Source organism: Bombina bombina, chromosome 3 (assembly GCF_027579735.1).
Source record: "Bombina bombina isolate aBomBom1 chromosome 3, aBomBom1.pri, whole genome shotgun sequence".
NCBI classification, from domain to species: Eukaryota; Metazoa; Chordata; class Amphibia; order Anura; family Bombinatoridae; genus Bombina; species Bombina bombina.
In genome coordinates, this window is record NC_069501.1 from 1,231,306,292 (window position 1) to 1,231,320,865 (window position 14,574).

Genomic DNA, 14,574 nt, shown 5'->3' on the forward strand with positions numbered 1-14,574 from the left:
CCAATCTTCTCTGCAGGCAACCACATCTCAGTCAACCACATAACCGAACTCCACTGGACTGACCATCACTGTATACACTTCTCCTTCAACAAACCCACCACGCACCTCCGGCATCACCATCCGCCCCGCAGAAACTGGAACAACATCACCCAAGAACAACTGCACTCCATCCTGATCAAGTCCCCCCCAGTGACCTCCACTGACGCCAACTCCTCCGCCCGCCACCTACATCGCTGGATCACAGACTGCGCAAATACCCTCGCCCCCCTCAAGAAACCGTCCTGCCGCCAGCCCACCAACAAGGCCAGCTGGTTCACCCCCACCCTCCAGGACTCCAAACGCCACTGCAGACGATTATAGAGAATATGGAGATCCAGCAAGTCCCCCTCAGACAAATCCGCCTACAAAGAAGCCGTCACCACCCACCACCACCTCATCAAAACCACAAAGAAAACCGCTATCCTAGACAGAATCCACGCCAAAACCCACAACAGCAAAGAGCTGTTCACAGTCATCAAGGAATTCTCCAAACCCAACAGTGATACTAATGACATCCCACCCTCCCAGGACCTCTGCGACAACATCGCTGCTTACTTCCACCGCAAGATCATCAACATCTACGACAGCCTTGAGCTCCAGAACTCACCACTCACCGCCGACCCACCCACCAACACCTCACCCGAACCCACCACCCGCCACCTTCTACGCACCACCTGGAGCCCCCTCACCACGGAGGACACACTCAGAATCATTAAATCTATCCACTCCAGAGCACCCTCAGACCCATGCCCGCACCACATATTCAACAAAGCGGGTTTTACCATCTCCCACAAACTCTGCCTCACCATAAACTGCTCCATCAAAATTGGCACCTTCCCAGAAGACTGGAAGCATGCAGAGCTGAAACCCCTGCTGAAGAAACCCACAGCTGACCCCATAGATCCTAAAAACTACCGCCCCATCTCTCTTCTCCCCTTTCCAGCCAAAGTAATCGAGAAGGCCATCAACGCACAACTTGTTGACCACATCGAGACCAACCACATCTTGGACCCCTCCCAATCCGGTTTCAGGAGCTATCACAGCACCGAGACCGCCCTCCTCACTGCCACAGATGACATCCGCACCCTGCTCGACCAAGGAGAGACTGCTGCGCTCATTCTTCTAAACTCCTCAGCCGCATTCGACACTGTAGCCCACAGCACCCTCCTGACACGCCTACGCGATGCTGGCATCCGCAATAAGGCCCTGGAATGGATCACCTCCTTCCTCAGCGGCAGAACCCAGAATGTCAGACTCCCACCCTTCTCCTCCAATCCCACAGCAATCAGCTGCGACATACCCCAAGGCTCTTCTCTTAGCCCCACCCTCTTCAACATCTACATGGCCCCCCTCGCCGCCATCGTCCGACAACACAACCTCAACATCGTCTCCTACGCCGACGATACCCAGTTAATCATCTCACTCACCCGAGACCCCGCCACCGCCAAGAAAAATGTCCACGAAGGACTTACAGCAATCGCCACCTGGATGAACAACAACCGTCTCAAACTCAACACTGACAAGACCGAAATCTTCCTCCTCGGACCCACCAAATCTGCATGGGATGACTCCTGGTGGCCCACAGCCCTCGGACACCCTCCAACTCCAACACACCACGCACGAAATCTAGGCGTCATCCTCGACTCATCACTTTCCATGGACTGCCAAGTCAACGCCGTCTCTTCGACTTGTTTTCACATACTCCACCTACTGTGAAAAATATTCAAGTGGATCCCCACTGAAACTAGAAAATCTGTCACCCACGCCCTCGTCAGTAGTCGACTGGACTACGGCAATGCACTCTACGCCGGGTCCACCATCAAGCTCCAGAAACGACTCCAACACATCCAGAACACCTCTGCCAGACTCATCCTCGACATCCCTCGCCAAAACCACATCACCTAACACCTAAGGAACCTACACTGGCTCCCCGTCAACAAGAGAATCACCTTCAAGCTCCTAACTCATGCATTCAAGGACCTCCACAACATCGGTCCTGAATACATCAACCACCATGTCAATTTCTACATCCCCTCCAGACAACTCCGCTCTGCTGACCAAGCACTCGCAGTCATCCCCCGCATCAAGAAAAAAACAGCTGGAGGAAAATCCTTCTCCTATATGGCAGCAAGGTCATGGAACTCCCTCCCGCTGCACCTCAGACAATCCACCTCCCTTACAAACTTCAGGGAGGACCTCAAGACCTGGCTCTTTGACTGAATCGTCTTCCCTTAGCCCCCCTCTCCCCCCCCCATAGCACCTTGAGACCCTCACGGGTGATTAGTTTGTGCTTTACAAGTACCCAATAGATAGATAGATAACACCCACTAACTTTAACATAATTAAAATAGATCTAAATTCAATTTACAATTATTAACTAAATAATACCTATTTAAAACTAAATACATACTTACCTGTAAAATAAAACCTACTGTATAGCTACAATATAACTAATAGTTATATTGTAGCTATCTTAGGTTTTATTTTTATTTCACAGGTAAGTTTGTATTTATTTTAACTAGGTAGACTAGTTAGTAAATAGTTATTAACAAATGAATAACTACCTAGTTAAAATAAATACAAAATTACCTGTGAAATAAAACATAAGCTACCTTACACTAAAACCTGAAATTACTAAAAATAAAAAACCTACCATTACAAAAAAAATCCTATTCTTATACCCTTTTATGCCCTTTTATGCCCTAAGTTAAACAGCTCTTTTGCTACAAAAAAACCAAACACCCCCTAACAGTAAACAAACACCCACCCCCCAAACTAACAAGGGCCCTTAAAAGGGCCTTTTGTAGAGCATTGCCCTAAATTAAACAGCTCTTTTGCTACAAAAAAACTCAAACACCTTCTAACAGTATACAAACACCCACCCCCCAAACTTAAAAGGGCCTTTTGTAGGGCATTGTCCTAAGTTAAACAGCTCTTTTGCTACAAAAAATACAAACACCCCCTAAAAAAATACATTACACAAAATAACAAACAAATTATCAAAAATAATAAAAAATGACTCCTATTCTAATACCCATTAAAAAAACACCCCAAAATAAAAAACTAATCTAGAATAAACTATCAATGGCCCTTAAAAGGGCCTTTTGTAGGGCATTGCCCTAAAGATATCAGCTCTTTTTGTGAAAAAAAAAAAAAAAAATACTTACTAACATTACAAACCCCCCCCCCCAAACCCACAAAATAAAAAAAACAATCTAAAAAAACCTAAGCTACCCATTGCCCTGAAAAGGGCATTTAGATGGGCATTGCGCTTAAAAGGGCAATTAGCTCTTTTGCTGCCCAAACCCTAATCTAAAAATTAAACCCACCCAAAAAACCCTTAAAAAAAATCTAACACTAACCCCCGAAGATCCACTTACAGTTTTTTAAGTGCCGCTTGAACGAACTTCATCCCGGCGGAGAGGTCCTCATCCCGGCGGCGAGAAGTCTTCATCCAGACGGCCTCTTCAATCTTCATCCAGACGCCATCTTCTATCTTGATCCCGGCGGGGCGAAGTGGGTCCATCCTGAAGACATCCGGTGCGAAGCATCCTCTTCATATGGTCGCTGCCGTACACTAAATCTTCAATGCAAGGTACGCGATTCAAGATGGCATCCCTTGCATTCCTATTGGCTGAAAATTTTTAATCAGCCAATAGAATGAGAGCTGCTAAAATCCTATTGGCTGTTCAAATCAGCCAATAGGATTTAAGCAGCTCTCATTCTATTGGCTGCAAAGGAGCTAAATGCCCATCCAAATGCCCTTTTCAGGGCAATGGGTAGCTTAGGTTTTTATTAGAGTTAGGTTTTTTATTTTGGGGGGTTGGTTGGGTGGTGGGTTTTACTGTTGGGGGGGTCTTTGTATTTTTTTTCAGGGAAAAGAGCTAATATCTTTGGGGCAATGCCACACAAAAGGCCCTTTTAAGGGCTATTGGTAGTTTATTGTAGGCTAGGTTTTTTTTTATTTTGGGTGGGCTTTTTTTTTATAGGGCTATTAGATTAGGTGTAATTCTTTTTTATTTTTGATAATTTCATTTGTTATTTTTCGTAATTTAGTGTTTGTTATTATTTGTAATTTAGTCTTTTTTATTTTTTGTATTTAGATCGTTTGTAATTTTTTGAGTAGTGTTAAGATTTTTTTAATGTGTAGTTTAGTTATGAGTTTTATGTTACAGATTTGTAGCATAACACTCATAACTACTGACTTTAGCTGGCGGTACGGATCTTGTCGTTTTAGAGTGTAACGCCGTTTTTTTAGCCAGAACGCAAAACTCGTAATACCAGCGCTATAGGAGTCCCATGAAAAAAACATCATTTTTTTGAGTGCGGTACTGACGTTGCGTTACAGGCTAAAAGGCTTGCGGTACACCTATACCGACAAGAATTGTAATGGCTGCGGTGCTGTTTTAAGGCTGAAAATACCATACTGTCAGAGTTAAGAGCCATAACACACAACTCGTAATCTAGCTGCTAGTGAGCCAACGACAGCAGGCATATGTGTAAAGCCACCAGTTACCAGCAATCTCCGAGTAGTGCATTGCTGCTCATGAGACTACCTAGGTATGCATTTTAAAATAAAGGATACCAAGAGAACAAAGCAAATTAGATAACAGAAGTAAATTGGAACTGAAGGCAACCTTCTACCGCGTAATAACTATCTGAGTAGTATTAGGTTGCAAGTCTTTGGGACACTGAGGTCATTAACAAATTAAACCAATAAAGTTCTGCACATTAATACAGCATACAATACACAAATAGACAGGATATATTGTCCACAGATGATGCATGGTGAACTGGGAATTGAATTTGGAGACATCAATTATTCTGATGTAACGTCACAGCTAGGTGTCTTCATATGCTATTCCCAATTCAAATTTGCTCCAACAGTATCTGGTCAATATTGTGGTCAAAATGTTGTAAGTGCAGGTTGTGTGCATGACTAGATCTTGTTGCCCAGGACATCCTGGTGAAATAATGTTTATTTTGGGATTAAGGTTGGGATTAGGGTACAAACAGGGTTTGAGATTGTGTTGGAGTTAAGAATGGGTTTGCTATTATTGTTCAGTTTAGTTAATGATAGGTTTGAGGTTCCAGAAAGGTTTGGAGTTGAGGTTAGGGATAGGTTTATAACTGGGGTTAGGAATAGATTAGGGGCTAGTGATAGGTTTATATTTGGGGCTAGAATCATTGATAGTTTTGAGGTTACAGAGTTTGAGTTAGGTATAGGTTTACAGTTGGGGTTAGGGATAGGTTTAGAGTTAGGGGTTAAGGATAGTGATACATTTGGAATTAGGGCTATGTTTAGAGGTAGGATATACATTTAGAGTTGGGATTGAGGTTAGGGTTGGTGTAGGGATAGGGTTAGGTTTAGATCTGAGATTAGGGTTAGTGACTTGAATTGTGTTCAAAGTCAGAGTTGAGATAAGTTATGGGACTAAGGTTGGGTTTGGTGTTGTTATTAGGGTTAGGGTTACGGTTACTTGGTTTGTAACTTGCAATTGTGTAACCTGAAACATCTGAAACTGTTCTGGTCATATTCTGGCTGTGGTGACAACTGACAACATGGCTGTGATAGTTTGGCATGTGAGAAATGGCCTTCTGGGCAACATTCCCAACAAGAACCAGCTGTACAAAATATTATGTCTGTGTAATATATTATGTATAAATGTGCTAATATATCCTTGTTCCATATATCAGTTTCCTGACAAATAAATCTTTGTGTCCTGGAACAATATAGATGTACTGTAATCATAAATTGCATTATGTAAATCTGGGAACTTCTCTTGCCCTTCCCCATTCCCAACCATTACCCAAAAAAAAACATTTTTGGTTGTATATATAGTACTTATGCTAAATTGTTTTGTGAAATATGTTGCATCTATGTACTTATTTGAGCAATCGCTTTGTATTCTTGATCAACCTAATAAAAATAATTTAAACAAAAATAAATAAATAGCTATGGTGTTGTTTCTCATGTGATAAAAGCAGTAAAAGCAGTAACAGCTACAGCTCAGGAGTTACTGTGTTCAAAGGTAAAATGTGATGTTACATCAGTCTGTAAGTACCAGGAAAACAAATTTCTATTAAAATATCACCTATTTGGTAATCCCTTGGAATATCACAAAAAAACTATTACAAAAGGACTATGAGAAATCAAATCCTCTAGAACTTGTTACTGGTAGGTCACTGTGTCCCACCTGTTACAAAAAAATGTTTGTTTCTCCTCCGTTTGGTATGGCTACTGCTCCAAGGATCTTTATAAAGGTCGTGGGGGCTCTTTAGCCTGTCACAATCTTTAATCTCTCCAGTTTCTTCTTTGTCAAGGACCTTTTTTCCATCAGGAACTGAAATCTCTAAACTTGATAGCATGGAGATTGAACGGCTAGTTCTTAGGCATAGGGGTTTCTCTGAGTCTGTGATTGAAACCCTGATTAAAGCTCAGAAGCAATTACATGGTTTGGATAAAGGTTTATCCACCAGTTCTTTGAAAGGTCAGAGTTCTGTTTTGTTTTACAAGAAGATTGCTAATCTTCCTGATATTCATGATTTTTTCAGGCTTTGGTGCATATTTAGCCTGTTATTCAACCAATTTCTCCACCTTGGAACTTAAATCTGGTACTGAAGGTTTTGCAGGCTCCTCCATTTGAGCCTATGCATACGGTGGACATTAAGTTTCTTTCTTGGAAAGTTCTTTTTCTTCTGGCTATCTCCTCTGCTAGAAGAGTTTCTGAAATGTTTGCTATTTCTTTTGATTCTCCTTATTTGGTTTGGACATGGCAGTTTTAAGAACCCAATTTGACTTTCTTCCTAAGGTTGTGTCCTTGGAGAATCTAAGCAGGGAAATTGTTGTCCCTTCTTTGTGTCCTAATCATAAAAATTATTTAGAGTGGCTTCTTCACAGTCTGGATGTGGTTAGAGCGTTGAAGTAATATGTTGATGTTACCAAGGATTTCAGACAAACATCAAGTTTGATTGTTCACTTTTTTGGTTCTTAGCGAGGTCGAAAAGCTTCTGCTGTTTCTTTGGCTTCTTGGTTAAAGCTGTTGATTTGTGAAGCTTACTTGAAGGCGGGGTAGACTCCTCTTAATCAGATTACTGCCCACTCTACGTGAACATTAGCTACTTCTGGGCTTTCAAGACTCCTGTTGACCAAATTTGCAAGGCAGCTACTTGGACTTCTTTGCATACGTTCAGTAAATTCTACCATTTTTATGGTTTCCCTTCTTCTGGGGCAGCTTTTGGTAGCAAGGTCCATCAGGCTGTTGTTTTTGGGTAATTTGCCTGTTGATAGTGCATGGAAAAAAAATATTAATTGTTAAATCTACTTTTCTTTTTACGGTTGTGGATTTAGTACTCTCTACAGCTTTGGTATTGGTTCCCAGGGGTAATGGATCATGTACTTTTACCCCCATTATCAAAGAAAGCATCATTTATGCTTACTGTATAGTAAAGAACCAAGACTTAGTCCTGCAGCACCTGCTTCACTAAGAGCCCCCCTGGGTGATACTGGTTACCTCCGCTAAATCTGTGTGAATCAATATGTTCTATGTGTAAGGATATTTCCATAAAACACCAAAGAACTAACAGTCCACCGCCACACCCCCTTAGCTTAAAACAATCCAACAGTCCGTACTGTCAAGCCTGTGCTGGTGAGTGACAAACTCTCACTTACGGTTCCGGAGTGAAGTCTCTATACTAGTCACAAGGGAGCCATTGTCTCCTCCGGGGCTTGGAGCCCACACTGTATTGCACAGTCCTTAAGCGGAGCGGTCCATCCCCTCTTTTAGCAACTCTTCAATCTATCCAGAAAACTTGGCATGATGACGTGGTCAATGATGTTTAGGGGGTGTGTCCAAGGCAGCTTTGCGGTTATCAGGGGTTCCAGATAGTGTACCTGGATCAGACAGTCCTTGCTGTAGTCAGCTGCTTCCGTGCTCACTTAGAAGATCCAATGAAGATGAATGAACAAACGTGAACAGGAGCACCGGGAGCATTAATCTTCAATGTTTATTGTAACATAGAAAAACGGTTATCTTACATCAAATAACCAAATAAATGGAGCAATGGTGTTAGTGTGGGTATACATGCACCCACTGACGCGTTTCAGCTTTTGGCCGTATTCGTAGCATGGGTGGAACGGTAATATTGCAATGCAGACTTGGTACATTTAGAGTCTAATATAGAGCTATATTTCCATATCAATAGTATTAAACATAAAAATGAAATGACATCTGTGAATATAAGATATGTTAGGATAGTTTTAGGTATGTCAAAACAGTACACAAGTTATAATTTTCCTTTCACATATTAGAAACACAGGGTGAAATTGCAGTTTCACCCCTAACATATTTTATCTATATGTTGAATTTGTGCATATATGCACACACTGCTTATTTGTACTTGTTTTTTTATTTTATTTTTGTAATTTTTTGTTTTAGCACTATCTTATATAGTTGTTTATTGAATTAAACAATTCTCAATACTCTTTCCTTAGCAACTTCTCCTATGTCATTTTGTAACGTGTCATATAGACATAATTTGTACTGTATATTATCAAGCACAAATAAGTGGTTGAGCTAATGATATGACTTAGTTACTTAGCATGTTAACCAAACTTAAGCAGTGGTTTAAAGTGTAACCTAGGGGGCATGTTTTTACTTTTCAGATGAAGGTGTGGAGTATGAACACAGGTTTGTTTTAGCCTATCATTAGGCACGTTTTAGCTTAAATAGATTGCAACCCATGTACCACCCATGCTACGAATACGGCCAAAAGCCGAAATGCGTCAGCGGGTACGTGTATACAAGACCCCATCCTGTTTTTGGTGTTGTTTTTTTATGTTTTCACATATTTTTTTCTTGGCTCCTATATGTTTTGCTCTTTATTTCTTTTCCTAATCTTTTTTGCTTAGCTATACATCAGACTAACTACCATCGAGCTCAAAGGGGTTTTGTAAAGCTCTTGGGGTTTGGGAATCTTTGTCTCCTCCTAGTGGTAAGGAAGTTAATTCCCAGGAGTAATGGATCATGGACTCTTACCACCATGAAAGAAATTAATTTATCAGGTAAGCATAAATTATGTTTTCTGTAAACAAACATGTGTATAACCAAAATGTGTTGTACACCTGGCACCATGACACAAAGACGGCCGCTGTGGTTAAACCAAGTAAAATAAAATAAAAATTTGGTGGTTTTGCAAAACCAATACGTAGAGGTAATCGCTCAAAAAAAATTACGAACATAAAAATTGGTCAAGCAACCTATGTGGGACCACTTTAGATGAATTGACCCATTTAAGTTTCAAGAGTATAAATGAGGTGAAATTCTGTGATCTTTAGTGTATTATATTTTATTTTATTGTAATGTGTTCTTACCTGAAATGAAATACTTCTCTGCTTGCTCAGCTTCCAGAATCCCATCCTGTACACACATAGGCACAATTATATCAAAGACTGTCCTGATATATCTAGAAGCTTGATGGAAGCAGTCATGCTTGGAGGTGTGAACTTCAGATCCTTTCTACAATGTGCAAAAGAATATGGCAAATACAATTAATGTTGTGTAAACCATCACCTTTAATAGATAGATCCTGAAATAAAGGGTGAAGTGATCTGTAACGGACCAATAAGCTGGTAATGTCCTTTGATGAATTAATGGAATTTGATCCAAGCCCTAACATACTTTCGATGTAGCATTCAAAATGGTTTAGAGAATTATTTAGTGATAGCATTCTGATTGGTTGATAAACTCCATGTACATGTTTTACTGATAGGAAAGTGGGTGCTTGGTGCATACGCACCAGTCAGCTGAAGTAAGGTTGCCACCCAGTAGACATAGAGTGACTGGTATAAGCAGATTAACATAGATATTAAAGAATAAGTATAGAAATAATGGTCTTGTTATGGTAAATTAAGTGTGGGCTGGATTACAAGTGGTGCACTATTTAGCACCTTTGCTTACTAATTAAAGAAAGTAAAATGTTTGCATGAGAGCTAAACCTGATGCATGTTAACTTCAGGACTTCCCAAAAGGTATTTATGAATATTTTTCATTCTTCATGTTTTTTATTTTTAAATATACATTTCTATACATATATGATTTTTTTTAAAATATATATATACCTATATATTTATATGAATGTACACTCACCGGCCACTTTATTAGGTACACCTTGCTAGTACCGGGTTGGGCCCCCTTTTGCTTTCAGAACTGCCTTATTTCTTCATGACATAGATTCAACGAAGTGTTGGAAACATTCCTCAGAGATTGTGGTCCATATTGACATGATAGCATCACGCAGTTGCTGCAGATTTGTTGGCTGCACATCCATGATGCAAATCTCCCATTCCACCACATCCTAAAGGTGCTCTGTTGGATTGAGATCTGGTGACTGTGGAGGCTATTGAAGTACAGTGAACTCATTGTCATGTTCAAGAAACCAGTTTAAGAGGATTTGAGCTTTGTGACATGGTGCATTATCCTGCTGGAAGTAGCCATCAGAAGATGGGTACACTGTAGTCATAAATGGACATGGTCAGCAACAATACTCAGGTAGGCCGTGGCATTTAAACAATGCTCAGTTGGTACTAAGGGCTCAAAGTGTGCCAAGAAAACATCCCCCACACCATTACACCACCTGGCCACCACCAGCAACCTGAACCATTGATACAAGGCAGGATGGATCCATGCTTTCTTGTTGTTTATGTCACTCTGCTTCTGGCTGTTGCCACGGACGCAGCGCTTGCTGTTCTGGCTGTTGCCAGGGAAGAGTCAGCTCCTGTGTGCGTGCGGCGGTGACGTCATCGCCGCACGTCTCTTCCCATCTGAAGCCGGTCAGAAATCCTGTGGAGCGAATCCTGCGCCTATGTAAGTTGTTCACTTTCTACCTATCAATGCCCAAGTATAGGTGTTACTGTGTGTGCTCCTGGGTGCTATTATCTGTATATGCTGGATTGATTTATCGTTATTGCACTCTGCCTGTCTGACTACTCTGCTTGCTTAACCCCTAAAGTACTGGATTGCCATAACGTTATTGAACTCTGCCTGTCTGACTACTCTGCTTGCTTAACCCCTAAAGTACTGGATGGCTATAACGTTATTAAACTCTGCCTGTCTGACTACTCTGCTTGCTTAACCCCAAAAGTACTGGATTGCCAGAACATTATTTAACTCTGCCTGTCTGACTACTCTGCTTACTTTACCCCTAAAGTACTGGATTGCCATAACGTTGCTGAACTCTGCCTGTCTGACCACTCTGCCTGCTTAACCCTTGAACCTTTGGATTGCTATACTGTTACCGAACTCTGTCTGCCTGACCATTCTATTGGTTTATCCCTGAACTGTTATAATACTGGATTCCCTTTGTTGCTGATTCCTGTCTGTTTCTGGTTCTTCTATTGGTTTTCCCTGAACTGCCATACCGCTGGATTCCCTACCTGTTGCCGCCAAAGACTACCCTACCTACTGTGAGTACCGCTTACCTCATTTTGCAAACTTTCTCTGCTCTGGGATATTCCCTATTATTCCCTATAATTTCAGCTTGACGCCGGGATAAGAAGACTACTAGCCAAGTTTGGTCTGATATTGGAATATCCCACGAGCATTACACTTTACTCCAAATTCTGACCCTACCCTCTGAATGTCACAGCTGAAATCGAGACTCATCAGACCAGGCAACGTTTTTCCAATCTTCTATTGTCCAATTTTGGTGAGCCTGTGAAAACTGTAGCCTCAGTTTCCTGTTCTTAGCTGACAGGAGAGGCACCCGGGGTGGTCTTCTACTGCTGTAGCCCATCTGCTTCAAGATTCGACGTGTTGTGCATTAAAAGATGGTATTCTGAATCTCCACCGCCGATCTGAGGCACCGCACTGCAATCTGGGACTGCTAGTTTCTCTTCATTTGGATTATCTTTTCCTTACCGGGATCTCCACTTTCAGTTGCGGCAACTTCTTATGGTATTCTGCATACCTTGGTTGTAACGAGTGGTTATTTGAGTTACTGTTGCCTTTCTGTCATCTCGAACCAGTCTGCCCATTCTCCTCCGACAACAACAAGGCACTGTCGTCCACACAACTGCCACTCACTGGATATTTTCTCTTTTTCGGACCATTCTCTGTAAACCCTAGAGATGTGTGTGAAAATCCCAGAAGATCAGCAGTTTTTTTAAATACTCAGACCAGCCTGTCTGGCACCAACAAGCATGCCACATTGAAAGTCACTTAAATCCTCTTTCTGATGCTCAGTTTGAACTTCAGCCTGTCGTCTTCACCACATCTAGATGCCTAAATGCATTGAGTTGCTGCCAAGTGATTGGCTAATTAGCAATTTGTGTTACAAAGCAATGGAACAGGTGTACCTAATAAAGTGGCCGGTGAATGTATATAAGTATCGATATATACAGATATATATATATATAGGAATATATACATATATATATATAAATAAATACTTAGAACATTTTCCACTGTGTGAAGAACATTAGAATGTATACTATTTACAGTAAATATATTTATGTTGTGTTTGGTACTTTTTTTTTTAACTCTTATATTTTATGCTTGGTCTCCACTCGTGCAAACCCGATGAGCTAATTTTGTTTGATCTCAATCAAACACGTTTACTTTCAACTTGTAATAAGCACGCAAGTTAGCATGGTCACGATATTACTTATCGTGACCCACACTAACATTAACATTGACATTCTTAGACTAACATTTAAAGTCAGTCTAAGAAGCTTTAATTTTTGAGTTATGCTGTCTAATTATTTATGCAAATTGATCCTACTATTTATGCAAAGTGGAAGCCATTTTTAACTGCAGTAATATTGAAAATATTATTATAACATAATGTGGCTCCAGAGTACTATTCACTTTTATGTTCATTTGATGGTAGGAATAAACCAAACCAGTAAGACACACCTGCTCTGCAGGGGGAAATGATATATCAGTTCTGACAAGCAGGCGGTAAAGCCCATCAGAATTGTACTGCAATGCTATGTAAATCTATAGCAGCTCACTTGCACACTATTGATATGTGTATATGGGTATATGTGTCTTTAATACAAATATACACATATAAATAAATACATATGTACAAACATATATACATATTACTGTAAGATATGTATATGTATGTATCTCTATGCTAAAGCCCTTTGCCGGCCTTTTGTTTTCTAACACCTGAGACCTTATATCTTTGAGTGTCCAGCGTTACGCCGCTACAAGGCACTAGTTGAAATAAAGTCCCAACAATAGTAAACACATTGGAGTGAGGTACAGGCAAAAACAGAAGCCGGAACAAGGCTTCAATGCAATGCAGAAAAAAGGAAGATTGTCGCACTCAATTAAAATTGCTGTAATCCTTTATTCATTTATTTATATCTTCCTTTTTATCTTATATCTTTGAGCCCTTGTAACTTTTTTGTGCAATCTTTTTTTTGAAAAATGTTATTAGATAGTGTTATAATGTGTGTAACTGTAGTTTGTAATGTATTTTAGATGTGTTTTTGTGTCGCAAGTGGATCGCTAACAGTAACTCATGACTGAAAAGGGATTTATCACGGTTGTTTCAGTGCGTTGGATTTATTACTCGTATTACAAATTGAAAGTAAACGCTATCACTTCAGTGCAATTGAATTTAAAGCGAGTCACAGAGAAGAAAACAATTGGTAACACACTACGCCGTGAAGGACTGAAATCCTGCAGCGCCCGAAAGGTTCCCTTCTCAAGAAAGCACATGTACAGGCCCGTCTAAAGGCTGCCAATGAACATCTGAATGATTAAGAGGAGAACTGGGTGAAAGTGTTGTGGTCAAATGAGACCAAAATTGAGCTCTTTGGCATCAACTCAACTAGCCGTGTTTGGAAGAGGAGGAATGCTGCCTAATGCCTATGACCCCAAGAACACCATTCCCACCATCAAACATGGAGGTGGAAACATTATGCTTTGGGAGTGTTTTTCTGCTAAGGGGACAGGACAACTTCACCGCATCAAAGGGACGATGGACGGGGCCATGTACCATCAAATCTTGGGTGAGAACCTCCTTCCCTCAGCCAGTGGGATTTTGCCACCAAGTACTAAGTCATGTTTTACAAAGGGGTCAAATACTTATTTCACTCATTAAAATGCAAATCAATTTATAACTTTTTTGAAATGCGTTTTTCTGGAATTTTTGTTTTTATTCTGTCTCTCACTGTTCAAATAAACCTACCATCAAAATTATAGACTGATCATTTCTTTGTCAGTGGCCAAACGTACAAAATCAGCAGGGGATCAAATACTTTTTTCCCTTACTGTAGGTAGTGTAACAGCAATGTCCCTGCCTCTGGTTTCTCTGGTGTCCCTGCCTCTGGTGTCTGCGACGTACGTTTCACCAATAGTTCCTTTGGCTTTTTCAAGGAGTAATTGTATGTTCCTCTTCTCTTCTGATTGGTAAATGGCTCTGCCAATCAAGGTTATGTTTTTGCCATATCTTGGAAACTTTTGAGGTAAGGAAAAAAGCGTACGAACAAACTAATGTTTCCTATCATATTGACCAGCT